Genomic DNA, 18,504 nt, shown 5'->3' with positions numbered 1-18,504 from the left:
TGCCATTACAACGCATGTCACTACAACGCATGCCATTATAATGAATATCATTACAACGCATGCCATTACAATGCATTATAAGGTAAGTAGTGGGGATTTTTTAGTTTTAGGGTGGGTATGGGTTTTGGGGTTCATGGGGATAGTATTCTTATCCCTACACTATCCAATACTTACCCTCCTGTTGCACTCACTGGAGTGGGAATAGACATTTATACCCCTACACTACCCAACACTTACCCTACTGTTGCACTCACTGGAGTGGGAATAGTAATTTTTTTTTCACAACTGTGAAGGGAATAGTAATTTTTACCCCTACGCTATCTAACACTTACCCTACTCTTGCCCTAAAAGTATTGTGCGTTGTAATGGCATGCGTTGTAATGGCATGCGTTGTAATGGTATGCGTTGTAAATTTAGTTTCTAAAAATGCGTTGTGAGGGCATGCGTTGTAAAATCATGCGTTGTAATGGATGCTGCGATGTAAAAGGCACGTTCTAAAGGAATGCATTGAAACTGTTTGCGTTGTAACATCATATATTCAGTTCAGCCTCATTCAGACATGTCAACATTTTAAAAGTAGATATTTTGAAAGCAAATTAGGGGGAATGTATTTTGCCAATTGAAATTCATTAAAGAAGAAGTAATTTCAGGTCAGAATTCTACAGTCTTCAACTAGTTCAGCCGGGAAACAACCTTTACATAGCAGTCATTACAACGCACTACCTACACAACGCAGTCATTACAACGAAGCTGCCCTTACTATACATACCATTACAACGCATGCCATTACAACGCATGTCACTACAACGCATGCCATTACAATGAATATCATTACAACGCATGCCATTACAACGCATTATAAGGTAAGTAATGGGGATTTTTTAGTTTTAGGGTGGGTATGGGTTCTGGGGTACATGAAGATAGTATTTTTATCCCTACACTATCCAACACTATCCAACTTACCCTACAGTTGCACTCACTGGAGTGGTAATAGAAATTTTTACCCCTACACTATCCAACACTTACCCTACTGTTGCACTCACTAGAGTGGGAATAGACATTTTTACCCCTACACTATCCAACACTTACCCTACTGTTGCACTCACTGGAGTGGGTATAGCAATTTTTACCCCTACGCTATCCAACACTTACACTACTCTTGCCCTAAAAGTATTGCGTGTTGTAATGGCATGCGTTGTAAAGGTATGCGTTGTAATGGAATGCATTGTAAATGTAGTTTCTAAAAATGCGTTGTGATGGCATGCGTTGTAAAATCATGTATTGTAATGGATGCTGCGATGTAAAAACCGCGTTGTAAAGGCATGCGTTGTAATTGTTTGCGTTGTAACATCATATATTCAGTTCGGCCTCATTCAGACATGTCAACATTTTAAAAGTAGATATTGTGAAAGCAAATTAGGGGGAATGTATTTTGCCAATTGAAATACATTAAAGAAGAAGCAATTTCAGGTCAGAATTCTACAGTCTTCAACTAGTTCAGCCGGGAAACAACCTTTACATAGCAGTCATTACAACGCACTACCTTCACAACGCAGTCATTACAACGCAGCTGCCCTTACATCACATACCATTACAACGCATGCCATTACAATGCATGTCACTACAACGCATGCCATTACAATGAATATCATTACAACGTATGCCATTACAACGCATTATAAGGTAAGTAATGGGGATTTTTTTGTATTAGGGTGGGTATGGGTTCTGGGGTACATGGGGATAGTATTTTAAAACCCTACACTATCCAACACTATCCAACTTACCCTACTGTTGCACTCACTGGAGTGGGAATAGAAATTTTTACCCCTACACTATCCAACACTTACCCTACTGTTGCACTCACTACAGTGGGAATAGAAATGTGTACCCCTACACTATCCCACACTTACCGTACTGTTGCACTCACTGGAGTGGGAATAGCAATTTTTACCCTTACACTATCCAACACTTACACTACTCTTGCCCTAAAAGTATTGCGTGTTGTAATGGCATGCGTTGTAAAGCTATGCGTTGTAATGGAATGCATTGTAAATGTATTTTCTAAAAATGCGTTGTGATGGCATGCGTTGTAAAATCATGCATTTTAATGATGCTGCGATGTAAAAACCGCATTGTAAAGGCTTGCGTTGTAATTGTTTGCGTTGTAACATCATATATTCAGTTCAGCCTCATTCAGACATGTCAACATTTTAAAAGTAGATATTTTGAAAGCAAATTAGGGGGAATGTATTTTGCCAATTGAAATACATTAAAGAAGAAGTAAATTCAGGTCAGAATTCTACAGTCTTCAACTAGTTCAGCCAGGAAACAACCTTTACATAGCAGTCATTACAACGCACTACCTACACAACGCAGTCATTACAACGCAGCTGCCCTTACATTACATACCATCACAACGCATGCCATTACAACGCATGTCACTACAACGCATGCCATTACAATGAATATCATTACAACGCATGCCATTACAACGCATTATAAGGTAAGTAATGGGGATTTTTTAGTTTTAGGGTGGGTATGGATTCTGGGGTACATGAAGATAGTATTTGTATCCCTACACTATCCAACACTATCCAACTTACCCTACAGTTGCACTCACTGGAGTGGGAAGAGAAATTTTTACCCCTACATTATCCAACACTTACCCTACTGTTGCACTCACTAGAGTGGGAATAGACATTTTTACCCCTACACTATCCAACACTTACCCTACTGTTGCACTCACTGGAGTGGGAATAGCAATTTTTACCCCTACGCTATCCAGCACTTACACTACTCTTGCCCTAAAAGTATTGCGTGTTGTAATGGCATGCGTTGTAAAGGTATGCGTTGTAATGGAATGCATTGTAAATGTAGTTTCTAAAAATGCGTTGTGATGGCATGCGTTGTAAAATCATGCATTGTAATGGATGCTGCGATGTAAAAACCGCGTTGTAAAGGCATGCGTTGTAATTGTTTGCGTTGTAACATCATATATTCAGTTCAGCCTCATTCAGACATGTCAACATTTTAAAAGTAGATATTGAGAAAGCAAATTAGGGGGAATGTATTTTGCCAATTGAAATACATTAAAGAAGAAGCAATTTCAGGTCAGAATTCTACAGTCTTCAACTAGTTCAGCCGGGAAACAACCTTTACATAGCAGTCATTAAAACGCACTACCTTCACAACGCAGTCATTACAACGCAGCTGCCCTTACATCACATACCATTACAATGCATGCCATTACAATGCATGTCACTACAACGCATGCCATTACAATGAATATCATTACAACGCATGCCATTACAACGCATTATAAGGTAAGTAATGGGGATTTTTTTGTATTAGGGTGGGTATGGGTTCTGGGGTACATGGGGATAGTATTTTAAAACCCTACACTATCCAACACTATCCAACTTACCCTACTGTTGCACTCACTGGAGTGGGAATAGAAATTTGTACCCCTACACTATCCAACACTTACCCTACTGTTGCACTCACTGGAGTGGGAATAGCAATTTTTAAACCTACGCTACCCAACACTTACACTACTCTTGCCCTAAAAGTATTGCGTGTTGTAATGGCATGCGTTGTAAAGCTATGCGTTGTAATGGAATGCATTGTAAATGTATTTTCTAAAAATGCGTTGATGGCATGCGTTGTAAAATCATGCATTTTAATGATGCTGCGATGTAAAAACCGCGTTGTAAAGGCATGCGTTGTAATTGTTTGCGTTGTAACATCATATATTCACTTCAACCTCATTCAGACATGTCAACATTTTAAAAGTAGATATTTTGAAAACAAATTAGGGGGAATGTATTTTGCCAATTGAAATACATTAAAGAAGAAGCAATTTCAGGTCAGAAACAGAAAAAGCCATTTTGGATTAAACATTGGTAGTCTCAACCTTGAATCCGGTATGTTGGCATGTATGCTCATTGAAGAGAGTTTCAGTGTACACATTTATAGGTGGGCACCTATTGTCACAAACGCCTTTTACCCTACTCCCCTGAATCATAATAAAACCAAAAGTGGACTCCCATTGTCTCAATACAGGGTAGACAAACAATAACTGTATGTTGTATGAAGTCATTTATTAAATAGGAAAGGCCAAGTAAAACAAAGCTGGCCAGGTGATCAATGAAACAGTGCAGTACAGTGAGAAAACCACAGTCCAATAAAGTGTATCTAATATAACCAAAGGAACACATTTTTTCTGACTGGATTTGTAAATGAAAAGAATGTTTACAACTATACATTTAGTTTTTTGCCTGTGTGAGAACCACAAAAACTGCCTGCTATGCTGAGGATAAAAGGTGTGATGCCACAGCAATACCTAAAAGAATATGAATGAAAATTAATGTTTTTATGAAAATCGTGTTATGTATTTGATGGCAACAAACATATTGTTAAAAAAGCAAATGTTTAGTGAGGGAAATGTGAATCAGCTGTGCTATCTTTTGTGAAAGATAAAAGTGTGTTTTCACTGAAAACACTATTCTTTGTTTACGATTCTTTAGCCTAAAATAAAGAATTGAAGCTCACAACTGTTTGTAAATTTAGATATGGGTGCACTGAAGAACAACCTCCATTTTGTGTGAAATGAGACTTAATGCAGTCAGAGGCAGTCCAAGATGGCTGCCGTGCTGAGGGAAATCTCACTGAGGCCACACTATTTCTCTCACAGAGAACCAGCATAGGAAATAAATGTGCAAGGCAAATGAATGTAACAAGGGGGTGTGGATAGTAAACAATTTAGGAATTAATATTAAAGTGAACAATACCGGGTGTATGTAATGAATATGAAGTGAGTGAAGTGAGGGACAGGGACAACCTGGAGAGTGTTGGGTAAGGTTGTTGTAAGGTTCAATCATTTGGCCAAAGCAAGAGTGACATGAGCCAGAACCGATCTCTGTATCTAAAGCTTCTGCCACTTTTCATGTTCCTCTCTGAGAAGGGTGCTTGAAGTGGGGGCTGGGCAGGAAAGCTTTAGAATGTTGGCACAGAATACTGACACAGGGCATTCTTCTCTCAGAATGTCCATGCTAGCCTCTGCCCTGGTGGCAGAAGAGGTCAAAAGTTCAACTCAGCTGATAGAGATACCACTCAAAGTGTGTGCCCTCTTTCAGCCAGACTGCTGGATAAACTGCATATTACTTTTTGGCAATAACTGGGGCCTCCAAACAAGCAAAATACTTCTACAGTCTTCAACTAGTTCAGCCAGGAAACAACCTTTACATAGTAGTCATTACATTGCACTATCTACACAATGCAGTTATTCCAACGCAGCTGCCCTTACATCACATACCATCACAACGCATACCATTACAACGCATGTCACTACAACGCATGCAATTACAATGAATATCATTACAACGCATTCCATTACAACGCATTATAAGGTAAGTAATGGGGATTTATTTGTTTTAGGGTGGGTATGGGTTCTGGGGTACATGGGGATAGTATTTTTATCCCAACACTATCCAACACTTACCCTACTGTTGCACTCACTGGAGTGGGTATAGAAATGTTTACCCCTACACTATCCAACACTTACCCTACTGTTGCACTCACTGGAGTGGGAATAGCAATTATTACCCCTACGCTATCCAACACTTACACTACTCTTGCCCTAAAAGTATTGTGTTTTGTAATGGCATGCGTTGTAAAGGTATGCGATGTAATGGAAAGTGTTGTAAATGTAGTTTCTAAAAATAGGTTGTGATGGCATGCGTTGTAGAACCATGCATTGTAATGGATGCTGCGATGTAAAAACCGCATTGTAAAGGCATGCGTTGTAATTGTTTGCGTTGTAACATCATATATTCAGTTCAGCCTCATTCAGACATGTCAACATTTTAAAAGTAGATATTTCGAAAGCAAATTAGGGGGAATGTATTTTGCCAATTGAAATACATTAAAGAAGAAACAATTTCAGGTCAGAATTCTACAGTCTTCAACTAGTTCAGCCGGGAAACAACCTTTACATAGCAGTCATTACAAGGCACTACCTTCACAATGCAGTCATTACAACGCAGCTGCCCTTACAACGCACACCATTATAACGCATGCCATTACAACGTATGTCACTACAACGCAAGCCATTACAATGAATATCATTACAACGCATGCCATTACAACGCATTATATGGTAAGTAGTGGGGATTTTTTAGTTTTAGGGTGGGTATGGGTTTTGGGGTTCATGGGGATAGTATTCTTATCCCTACACTATCCAATACTTACCCTCCTGTTGCACTCACTGGAGTGGGAATAGAAATTTATACCCCTACACTACCCAACACTTACCCTACTGTTGCACTCACTGGAGTGGGAATAGTAATTTTTACCCCTACGCTATCTAACACTTACCCTACTCTTGCCCTAAAAGTATTGTGCGTTGTAATGGCATGCGTTGTAATGGCATGCGTTGTAATGGTATGCGTTGTAAATTTAGTTTCTAAAAATGCGTTGTGAGGGCATGCGTTGTAAAATCATGCGTTGTAATGGATGCTGCGATGTAAAAGGCACGTTCTAAAGGAATGCATTGAAACTGTTTGCGTTGTAACATCATATATTCAGTTCAGCCTCATTCAGACATGTCAACATTTTAAAAGTAGATATTTTGAAAGCAAATTAGGGGGAATGTATTTTGCCAATTGAAATACATTAAAGAAGAAGTAATTTCAGGTCAGAATTCTACAGTCTTCAACTAGTTCAGCCGGGAAACAACCTTTACATAGCAGTCATTACAACGCACTACCTACACAACGCAGTCATTACAACGAAGCTGCCCTTACTATACATACCATTACAACGCATGCCATTACAACGCATGTCACTACAACGCATGCCATTACAATGAATATCATTACAACGCATGCCATTACAACGCATTATAAGGTAAGTAATGGGGATTTTTTAGTTTTAGGGTGGGTATGGGTTCTGGGGTACATGAAGATAGTATTTTTATCCCTACACTATCCAACACTATCCAACTTACCCTACAGTTGCACTCACTGGAGTGGTAATAGAAATTTTTACCCCTACACTATCCAAAACTTACCCTACTGTTGCACTCACTAGAGTGGGAATAGACATTTTTACCCCTACACTATCCAACACTTACCCTACTGTTGCACTCACTGGAGTGGGTATAGCAATTTTTACCCCTACGCTATCCAACACTTACACTACTCTTGCCCTAAAAGTATTGCGTGTTGTAATGGGATGCGTTGTAAAGGTATGCGTTGTAATGGAATGCATTGTAAATGTAGTTTCTAAAAATGCGTTGTGATGGCATGCGTTGTAAAATCATGTATTGTAATGGATGCTGCGATGTAAAAACCGCGTTGTAAAGGCATGTGTTGTAATTGTTTGCGTTGTAACATCATATATTCAGTTCAGCCTCATTCAGACATGTCAACATTTTAAAAGTAGATATTGTGAAAGCAAATTAGGGGGAATGTATTTTGCCAATTGAAATACATTAAAGAAGAAGCAATTTCAGGTCAGAATTCTACAGTCTTCAACTAGTTCAGCCGGGAAACAACCTTTACATAGCAGTCATTACAACGCACTGACTTCACAACGCAGTCATTACAACGCAGCTGCCCTTACATCACATACCATTACAACGCATGCCATTACAATGCATGTCACTACAACGCATGCCATTACAATGAATATCACTACAACGTATGCCATTACAACGCATTATAAGGTAAGTAATGGGGATTTTTTTGTATTAGGGTGGGTATGGGTTCTGGGGTACATGGGGATAGTATTTTAAAACCCTACACTATCCAACACTATCCAACTTACCCTACTGTTGCACTCACTGGAGTGGGAATAGAAATTTTTACCCCTACACTATCCAACACTTACCCTACTGTTGCACTCACTGGAGTGGGAATAGCAATTTTTACCCTTACGCTATCCAACACTTACACTACTCTTTCCCTAAAAGTATTGCGTGTTGTAATGGCATGCGTTGTAAAGCTATGTGTTGTAATGGAATGCATTGTAAATGTATTTTCTAAAAATGCGTTGTAATGGCATGCGTTGTAAAATCATGCATTTTAATGATGCTGCGATGTAAAAACCGCGTTGTAAAGGCATGCGTTGTAATTGTTTGCGTTGTAACATCATATATTCAGTTCAGCCCCATTCAGACATGTCAACATTTTAAAAGTAGATATTTTGAAAACGCATTAGGGGGAATGTATTTTGCCAATTGAAATACATTAAAGAAGAAGCAATTTCAGGTCAGAATCAGAAAAAGCCATTTTGGATTAAACATTGGTAGTCTCAAGCTTGAATCCGGTATGTTGGCATGTATGCTCATTGAAGAGAGTTTCAGTGTTCACATTTATAGGTGGGCACCTATTGTCACAAAAGCCTTTTACCCTACTCCCCTGCATCATAATAAAGCCAAAAGTGGACTCCCATTGTCTCAATACAGGGTAGACAAACAATAACTGTATGTTGTATGAAGTCATTTATTAAATAGGAAAGGCCAATTAAAACAAAGCTGGCCAGGTGATCAATGAAACAGTGCAGTACAGTGAGAAAACCACAGTCCAATAAAGTGTATCTAATATAACCAAAGGAACACATTTTTTTCTGACTGGATTTGTAAACGAAAAGAATGTTTACAACTATACATTTAGTTTTTTGCCTGTGTGAGAACCACAAAAACTGCCTGCTATGCTGAGGATAAAAGGTGTGATGCCACAGCAATACCTAAAAGAATATGAATGAAAACTAATGTTTTTATGAAAATCATGTTATGTATTTGATGGCAACAAACATATTGTTAAAAAAGCAAATGTTTAGTGAGGGAAATGTGAATCAGCTGTGCTATCTTTTGTGAAACATAAAAGTGTGTTTTCACTGAAAACACTATTCTTTGTTTACTATTCTTTAGCCTAAAATTAATGAATTGAATCTCACAACTGTTTGTAAATTTCGATATGGGTGCACTGAAGAACAACTCCATTTTGTGTGAACTGAGACTTAATGCAGTCAGAGGCAGTCCAAGATGGCTGCCGTGCTGAGGGAAATCTCACTGAGGCCACTCTATTTCTCTCACAGAGAACCAGCATAGGAAATAAATGTGCAAGGCAAATGAATGTAACAAGGGATGTGGATAGTAAATCATTTAGGAATGAATAGAAAAGGGAACAATACCGGGTGTATGTAATGAATATGAAGTGAATGAAGTGAGGGACAGGGATAAACTGGAGAGTGTTAGGTAAGGTTGTTGTAAGGTTCAATCATTTGGCCAAAGCAAGAGTGACATGAGCCAGAACCGATCTCTGTATCTAAAGCTTCTGTCACTTTTCATGTTCCTCTTTGAGAAGGGTGCTTGAAGCGGGGGCTGGGCAGGGAAGCTTTAGAATGTTGGCACAGAATACTGACACAGGGCATTCTTCTCTCAGAATGTCCATGCCAGCCTCTGCCCTGGTGGCAGAAGAGGTCAAAAGTTCAACTCAGCTGATAGAGATACCACTCAAAGTGTGTGCCCACTTTCAGCCAGACTGCTGGATAAACTGCATATTACCTTTTGGCAATAACTGGGCCCTCCTAACAAGCAAAATACTTCTACAGTCTTCAACTAGTTCAGCCGGGAAACAACCTTTACATAGCAGTCATTACATTGCACTAACTACACAACGCAGTCATTACAACGCAGCTGCCCTTACATCAAATACCATTACAACGCATGCCATTACAACGCATGTCACTACAAAGCATGCCATTACAATGAATATCATTACAACGCATGCCATTACAACGCATTATAAGGTAAGTAATGGGGATTTTTTTGTTTTAGGGTGGGTATGGGTTCTGGGGTACATGGGGATAGTATTTTTATCCCTACACTATCCTACACTATCCAACACTTACCCCATTGTTGCACTCACTAGAGTGGGAATAGAAATGTGTACCCCTACACTATCCAACACTTACCCTACTGTTGCACTCACTAGAGTGGGAATAGAAATGTGTACCCCTACACTATCCAACACTTACCCTACTGTTGCACTCACTGGAGTGGGAATAGTAATTTTTACCCCTACGCTATCCAACACTTACACTACTCTTGCCCTAAAAGTATTGCGCGTTGTAATGGCATGCGTTGTAATGGTATGCGTTGTAATGGAATGCATTGTAAATGTAGTTTCTAAAAATGCGTTGTGATGGCATGTGTTGTAAAATCATGCATTGTAATGGATGCTGCGATGTAAAAACCACGTTGTAAAGGCATGCGTTGTAATTGTTTGCATTGTAACATCATATATTCAGTTCAGCCTCATTCAGACATGTCAACATTTTAAAAGTAGATATTTTGAAAGCAAATTAGGGGGAATGTATTTTGCCAATTGAAATATATTAAAGAAGAAGCAATTTCAGGTCAGAATTCTACAGTCTTCAACTAGTTCAGCCGGGAAACAACCTTTACATAGCAGTCATTACAACGCACTACCTTCACAGCGCAGTCATTACAACGCAGCTGCCCTTACATCACATACCATTACAACGCATGCCATTACAACGCATGTCACTACAACGCATGCCATTACAATGAATATCATTACAACGCATGCCATTACAACGCATTATAAGGTAAGTAATGGGGATTTTTTTGTTTTAGGGTGGGTATGGGTTCTGGGGTACATGGGGATAGTATTTTTATCCCTACACTATCCTACACTATCCAACTTACCCTACAGTTGCACTTACTGGAGTGGGAATATAAATGTTTAGCCCTACACTATCCAACACTTACCCTACTGTTGCCCTCACTGGAGTGGGAATAGACATTTTTACACCTACACTATCCAACACTTACCCTACTGTTGCACTCACTGGAGTGGGAATAGCAATTGTTACCCCTACGCTATCCAACACTTACGCTACTCTTGTCCTAAAAGTATTGCGTGTTGTAATGGTATGCGTTGTAAAGGTATGCGTTGTAATGGAATGCATTGTAAATGTAGTTTCTAAAAATGTGTTGTGATGGCATGTTTTGTAAAATCATGCATTGTAATGGATGCTGCGATGTAAAAAACCTCGTTGTAAAGGCATGCGTTGTAATTGTTTGCGTTGTAACATCATATATTCAGTTCAGCCTGATTCAGTCATGTCAACATTTTAAAAGTAGATATTGTGAAAGCAAATTAGGGGGAATGTATTTTGCCAATTGAAATACATTAAAGAAGAAGCAATTTCAGGTCAGAATTCTACAGTCTTCAACTAGTTCAGCCGGGAAACAACCTTTACATAGCAGTCATTACAACGCACTACCTTCACAACGCAGTCAATACAACGCAGCTGCGCTTACAACACATACCATTATAACGCATGCCATTACAACGTATGTCACTACAACGCATGCCATTACAATGAATATCATTACAACGCATGCCATTACAACGCATTATAAGGTAAGTCATGGGGATTTTTTAGTTTTAGGGTGGGTATGGGTTTTGGGGTTCATGGAGATAGTATTCTTATCCCTACACTATCCAATACTTACCCTCCTGTTGCACTCACTGGAGTGGGAATAGAAATGTATACCCCTACACTACCCAAAACTTACCCTACTGTTGCACTCGCTGGAGTGGGAATAGTAATTTTTACCCCTACGCTATCTAACACTTACCCTACTCTTGCCCTAAAAGTATTGTGCGTTGTAATGGCATGCATTGTAATGGTATGCGTTGTAATGGAATGCGTTGTAAATTTCGTTTCTAAAAAGGCGTTGTCAGGGCATGCGTTGTAAAATCATGCGTTGTAATGGATGCTGCGATGTAAAAGGCACGTTCTAAAGGCATGCGTTGTAACTGTTTGCGTTGTAACATCAGATATTTGGTTCAGCCTCATTCAGACATGTCAACATTTTAAAAGTAGATATTTTGGAAACAAATTAGGGGGAATGCATTTTGCCAATTGATAAAAACTTAAAGAAGAAGCAATCTCAGGTCGGAAACAGATAAAGCCATTTTGGCTTAAACATTAGTAGTCTCAAGCTTGAACCAGGTATGTTGGCATGTAGGCTCATTGAAGAGAGTTTAAGTGTTCGCATTTATAGGACGGCACCTATCATCACAAAAGCCTTTTACCCTACTCCCCTGAACCACAATAAAGCCAACAGTGGACTCCCATTGTCTCAATACAGGGTAGGCAAACAAAAGCTGTATCTTGTATGAAGTCATTTATTAAATAGGAAAGGCCAAGTAAAACAAATCTGGCTAGGTGATCAATGCAACATTGCAGAACAGTGAGAAAACCACAGTCCAATAATTTGTATCTAATAGAACCAAAGGAACACGTTTTTTCTGACTGTATTTGTAAATGAAAAGCATGTTTACAACCATACATTTTGGTTTTTTGCCTGTGTGAGAACCACAAAAACTGCCTGCTATGCTGAGGATAAAAGGTGTGATGCCACAGCAATACCTAAAAGAACATGAATGAAAATTAATGTTTTTATGAAAAGCATGTTATGTATTTGATGGCAACAAACATATTGTTAAAAAAGCAAATGTTTAGTGAGGGAAATGTGAATCAGCTGTGCTATCATTTGTGAAAGATAAAAGTGTGTTTTCACTGAAAACACTATTCTTTGTTTACGATTCTTTAGCCTAAAATTAAAGAATTGAAGCTCACAACTGTTTGTAAATTTGGAAATGGGTGCACTGAAGAACAACCTCCATTTTGTGTGAACTGAGACTTAATGCAGTCAGAGGCAGTCCAAGATGGCCGCCGTGTTGAGGAAAATCTTACTGAGGCCACACTATTTCTCTCACAGAGAACCAGCATAGGAAATAAATGTGCAAGGCAAATGAATGCAACAAGGGGTGTGGATAGTAAATCATTTAGGAATGAATAGAAAAGGGAACAATACCGGGTGTATGTAATGAATATGACGTGAGTGAAGTGAGGAACAGGGATAACCTGGAGAGTGTTGGGTAAGGTTGTTGTAAGGTTCAATCATTTGGCCAAAGCAAGAGTGACATGAGCCAGAACCGATCTCTGTATCTAAAGCTTCTGTCACTTTTCATGTTCCTCTCTGAGAAGGGTGCTTGAAGCGGGGGCTGGGCAGGGAAGCTTTAGAATGTTGGCACAGAATACTGACACAGGGCATTCTTCTTTCAGAATGTTCATGCCAGCCTCTGTCCTGGTGGCAGAAGAGGTCAAAAGTTCAACTCAGCTGATAGAGATACCACTCAAAGTGTGTGCCCTCTTTCAGCCAGACTGCTGGATAAACTGCATATTACTTTTTGGCAATAACTGGGCCCTCCTAACAAGCAAAATACTTCTACAGTCTTCAACTAGTTCAGCCGGGAAACAACCTTTACATAGCAGTCATTACAAGGCACTACCTTCACAATGCAGTCATTACAACGCAGCTGCCCTTACAACGCACACCATTATAACGCATGCCATTACAACGCATGTCACTACAACGCATGCCATTACAATGAATATCATTACAACACATGTCATTACAACGCATTATAAGGTAAGTAATGGGGATTTTTTTGTTTTAAGGTGGGTATGGGTACTGGGGTACATGGGGATAGTATTTTTATCCCTACACTATCCAACACTTACCCCACTGTTGCACTCACTAGAGTGGAAATAGAAATGTGTACCCCTACACTATCCAACACTTACCCTACTGTTGCACTCACTGGAGTGGGAATAGTAATTTTTACCCCTACGCTATCCAACACTTACACTACTCTTGCCCTAAAAGTAGTGCGCGTTGTAATGGCATGCGTTGTAATGGTATGCGTTGTAATGGAATGCATTGTAAATGTAGTTTCTAAAAATGCGTTGTGATGGCATGTGTTGTAAAATCATGCATTGTAATGGATGCTGCGATGTAAAAACCACGTTGTAAAGGCATGCGTTGTAATTGTTTGCGTTGTAACATCATATATTCAGTTCAGCCTCATTCAGACATGTCAACATTTTAAAAGTAGATATTTTGAAAGCAAATTAGGGGGAATGTATTTTGCCAATTGAAATACATTAAAGAAGAAGCAATTTCAGGTCAGAATTCTACAGTCTTCAACTAGTTCAGCCGGGAAACAACCTTTACATAGCAGTCATTACAACGCACTACCTTCACAGCGCAGTCATTACAACGCAGCTGCCGTAACATCACATACCATTACAACGCATGCCATTACAACGCATGTCACTACAACGCATGCCATTACAATGAATATCATTACAACGCATGCCATTACAACGCATTATAAGGTAAGTAATGGGGATTTTTTTGTTTTAGGGTGGGTATGGGTTCTGGGGTACATGGGGATAGTATTTTTATCCCTACACTATCCTACACTATCCAACTTACCCTACAGTTGCACGTACTGGAGTGGGAATATAAATTTTTAGCCCTACACTATCCAACACTTACCCTACTGTTGCACTCACTGGAGTGGGAATAGACATTTTTACACCTACACTATCCAACACTTACCCTACTGTTGCACTCACTGGAGTGGGAATAGCAATTTTTACCCCTACGCTATCCAACACTTACGCTACTCTTGCCCTAAAAGTATTGCGTGTTGTAATGGCATGCGTTGTAAAGGTATGCGTTGTAATGGAATCCATTGTAAATGTAGTTTCTAAAAATGCGTTGTGATGGCATGTTTTGTAAAATCATGCATTGTAATGGATGCTGCGATGTAAAAACCGCGTTGTAAAGGCATGCGTTGTAATTGTTTGCGTTGTAACATCATATATTCAGTTCAGCCTCATTCAGTCATGTCAACATTTTAAAAGTAGATATTGTGAAAGCAAATTAGGGGGAATGTATTTTGTCAATTGAAATACATTAAAGAAGAAGCAATTTCAGGTCAGAATTCTACAGTCTTCAACTAGTTCAGCCGGGAAACAACCTCTACATAGCAGTCATTACAACGCACTACCTTCACAACGCAGTCATTACAACACAGCTGCCCTTACATCACATACCATTACAACGCATGCAATTACAATGCATGTCACTACAACGCATGCCATTACAATGAATATCATTACAACGCATGCCATTACAACGCATTATAAGGTAAGTAATGGGGATATTTTTGTTTTAGGGTGGGTATGGGTTCTGGGGTACAAGGGGATAGTATTTTAAAACACTACACTATCCAACACTATCCAACTTACCCTACTGTTGCACTCACTGGAGTGGGAATATACATTTTTACCCCTACACTATCCACCACTTACCCTACTGTTGCACTCACTGGAGTGGGAATAATAATTTTTACCCCTACGCTATCTAACACTTACACTACTCTTGCCCTAAAAGTATTGTGCATTGTAATGGTATACGTTGTAATGGAATGCGTTGCAAATGTAGTTTCTAAAAATGCTTTGTGATGGCATGCGTTGTAAAATCATGTGTTGTAATGGATGCTGCGATGTAAAAGCCACGTTGTAAAGGCATGCGTTGTAACTGTTTACGTTGTAACATCATATATTCGGTTCAGCCTCATTCAGACATGTCAACATTTTAAAAGTAGATATTTTGGAAACAAACTAGGGGGAATGTATTTTGCCAATTGATATACATTAAAGAAGGAGCAATTTCAGGTCGGAAACAGATAAAGCCATTTAGGCTTAAACATTGGTAGTCTCAAGCTTGAACCAGGTATGTTGGCATGTATGCTCATTGAAGAGAGTTTAAGTGTTCGCATTTATAGGATGGCACCTCTCGTCACAAAATCCTTTTACTCTACTCCCCTGAACCACAATAAAGCCAAAAGTGGACTCCCATTGTCTCAATACAGGGTAGGCAAACAAAAGCTGTATCTTGTATGAAGTCATTTATTAAATAGGAAAGGCCAAGAACAACAAATCTGGCCAGGTGATCAATGCAACAGTGCAGAACAGTGAGAAAACCACAGTCCAATAATTTGTATCTAATATAACCAAAGGAACACGTTTTTTCTGACTGGATGTGTAAATGAAAAGCATGTTTCCAACTATACATTTTGGTTTTCGCCTGTGTGAGAACCACAATAACTGCCTCCTATGCTGAGGATAAAAGGTGTGATGCCACAGCAATACCTAAAAGAATATGAATGAAAATTAATGTTTTTATGAAAATCATGTTATGTATTTGATGGCAACAAAAACTTTCTTAAAAAAGCAAATGTTTAGTGAGGGAAATGTGAATCAGCTGTGCTATCATTTGTGAAAGATGAAAGTGTGTTTTCACTGAAAACACTAACCTTTGTTTACGATTCTTTAGCTAAAATTAAAGAATTGAAGCTCACAGCTGTTTGTAAATTTGTATATGGGTGCACTGAAGACCAACCTCCATTTTGTGTGAACTATGACTTAATGCAGTCAGAGGCAGTCCAAGATGGCCGCCGTGCTGAGGGGAATCTCACTGAGGCCACTCTCTTTCTCTCACAGAGAACCAGCATAGGAAATAAATGGGCAAGGCAAATGAATGCAACAAGGGGGTGTGAATAGTAAACCATTTAGGAATGAATAGAAAAGGGAACAAAAAGAGGCTTAATAGAAGGATGGGCAGTTAATAGGTGAGATTATCAAAATGAGAGGATGAGAGAATTGATAAATATGTAAGCAAATGGACAACAACTGAGTCAGTATGATGCAATATGAAACTTGGCAATTAAGAGAAATATATCCAGACACCAAACTGAGCAAAAAAGGCCATGGAATAGAATCAGTACCTTTTTAGCAACAACATATATCCAGGCATTAACAAAGTAGACAACTGGCAAGAGTAGATCAAAAAAACACAAGTAAAAAATATACTAACACATAATCATGATGTCATGAAATTTAATAATACTGATAAAAACGATGGGCATATTCAAGTACATACTCATAATAATAAAAGATATACACAATAATAAAAAGAGAATTTCACATTCAATTATTATGTTCTTTAAAAGTTAGTGAGGGGAGATAGACTGAAATAAGTTCCCCAGCTGATTGGAGAAATTGATGTCCGTCTGCCAACGCGTTTCGACACCAGAGTGTCTTCGTCAGGACAATATCAGCATGTATCACTCGAGGATAGTTCTGTGTTCCTTCGTGTGTTCATTCACTACAACTCGTTCTGGGTGAAACCGGAACTGCATTTCATGTTCTGTTTCTTATATTACTTCACTATCGTGTAGTATGTTGTTGTATTGGTTTCCGTGATAGTGAAGCGACTTCTTGCTTTAAAACAATTTTTTGTTCAGGTATTCCTTAGTTAAAAACAGGGCCGCCTATAGTGATATTCAGTGGCGCTTGTACGGGTATTCCCACGTATTCTTTGTTTGAAGGCCAGAATTACTTTCTTAGTTAAAAACAGGGCCGCCTATAATTATATTCAGTGGCGCTTGTACGGTCATTCCCACGTATTCTTTGTTTGGAGGCCAAGATTACTTTCTCATAAGCGCCCACATTCTTTGAAAGGCGTCACAGATGTCGGAAAACTCCAGTTGTAGCGGCGCTCGAGAAGATTATTAACTTCACGGCAGTAGGTTCCCGTCGTCCCTTCGCCGCCATCATAGACGCTGTGATATTTCACCTATAGCAGGTTCGACGACGGGAACCTACTGCCGTGAAGTTAATAATCTTCTCGAGCGCCGCTACAACTGGAGTTTTCCGACATCTGTGACGCCTTTCAAAGAATGTGGGCGCTTATGAGAAAGTAATCTTGGCCTCCAAACAAAGAATACGTGGGAATGACCGTACAAGCGCCACTGAATATAATTATAGGCGGCCCTGTTTTTAACTAAGAAAGTAATTCTGGCCTTCAAACAAAGAATACGTGGGAATACCCGTACAAGCGCCACTGAATATCACTATAGGCGGCCCTGTTTTTAACTAAGGAATACCTGAACAAAAAATTGTTTTAAAGCAAGAAGTCGCTTCACTATCACGGAAACCAATACAACAACATACTACACGATAGTGAAGTAATATAAGAAACAGAACATGAAATGCAGTTCCGGTTTCACCCAGAACGAGTTGTAGTGAATGAACACACGAAGGAACACAGAACTATCCTCGAGTGATACATGCTGATATTGTCCTGACGAAGACACTCTGGTGTCGAAACGCGTTGGCAGACGGACATCAATTTCTCCAATCAGCTGGGGAACTTATTTCAGTCTATCTCCCCTCACTAACTTTTAAAGAACATAATAATTGAATGTGAAATTCTCTTTTTATTATTGTGTATATCTTTTATTATTATGAGTATGTACTTGAATATGCCCATCGTTTTTATCAGTATTATTAAATTTCATGACATCATGATTATGTGTTAGTATATTTTTTACTTGTGTTTTTTTGATCTACTCTTGCCAGTTGTCTACTTTGTTAATGCCTGGATATATGTTGTTGCTAAAAATTGCTTTGCCCTGATCCAGGATTCTGATCTCACTCAGGGGGTCCTTGTTTTATGCCATAATAGAATCAGTACCTGAC

This window comes from Lissotriton helveticus, chromosome 7 (genome assembly GCF_964261635.1).
Source record: "Lissotriton helveticus chromosome 7, aLisHel1.1, whole genome shotgun sequence".
Taxonomy (NCBI): domain Eukaryota; kingdom Metazoa; phylum Chordata; class Amphibia; order Caudata; family Salamandridae; genus Lissotriton; species Lissotriton helveticus.
This window is presented reverse-complemented; position numbering follows the sequence as displayed.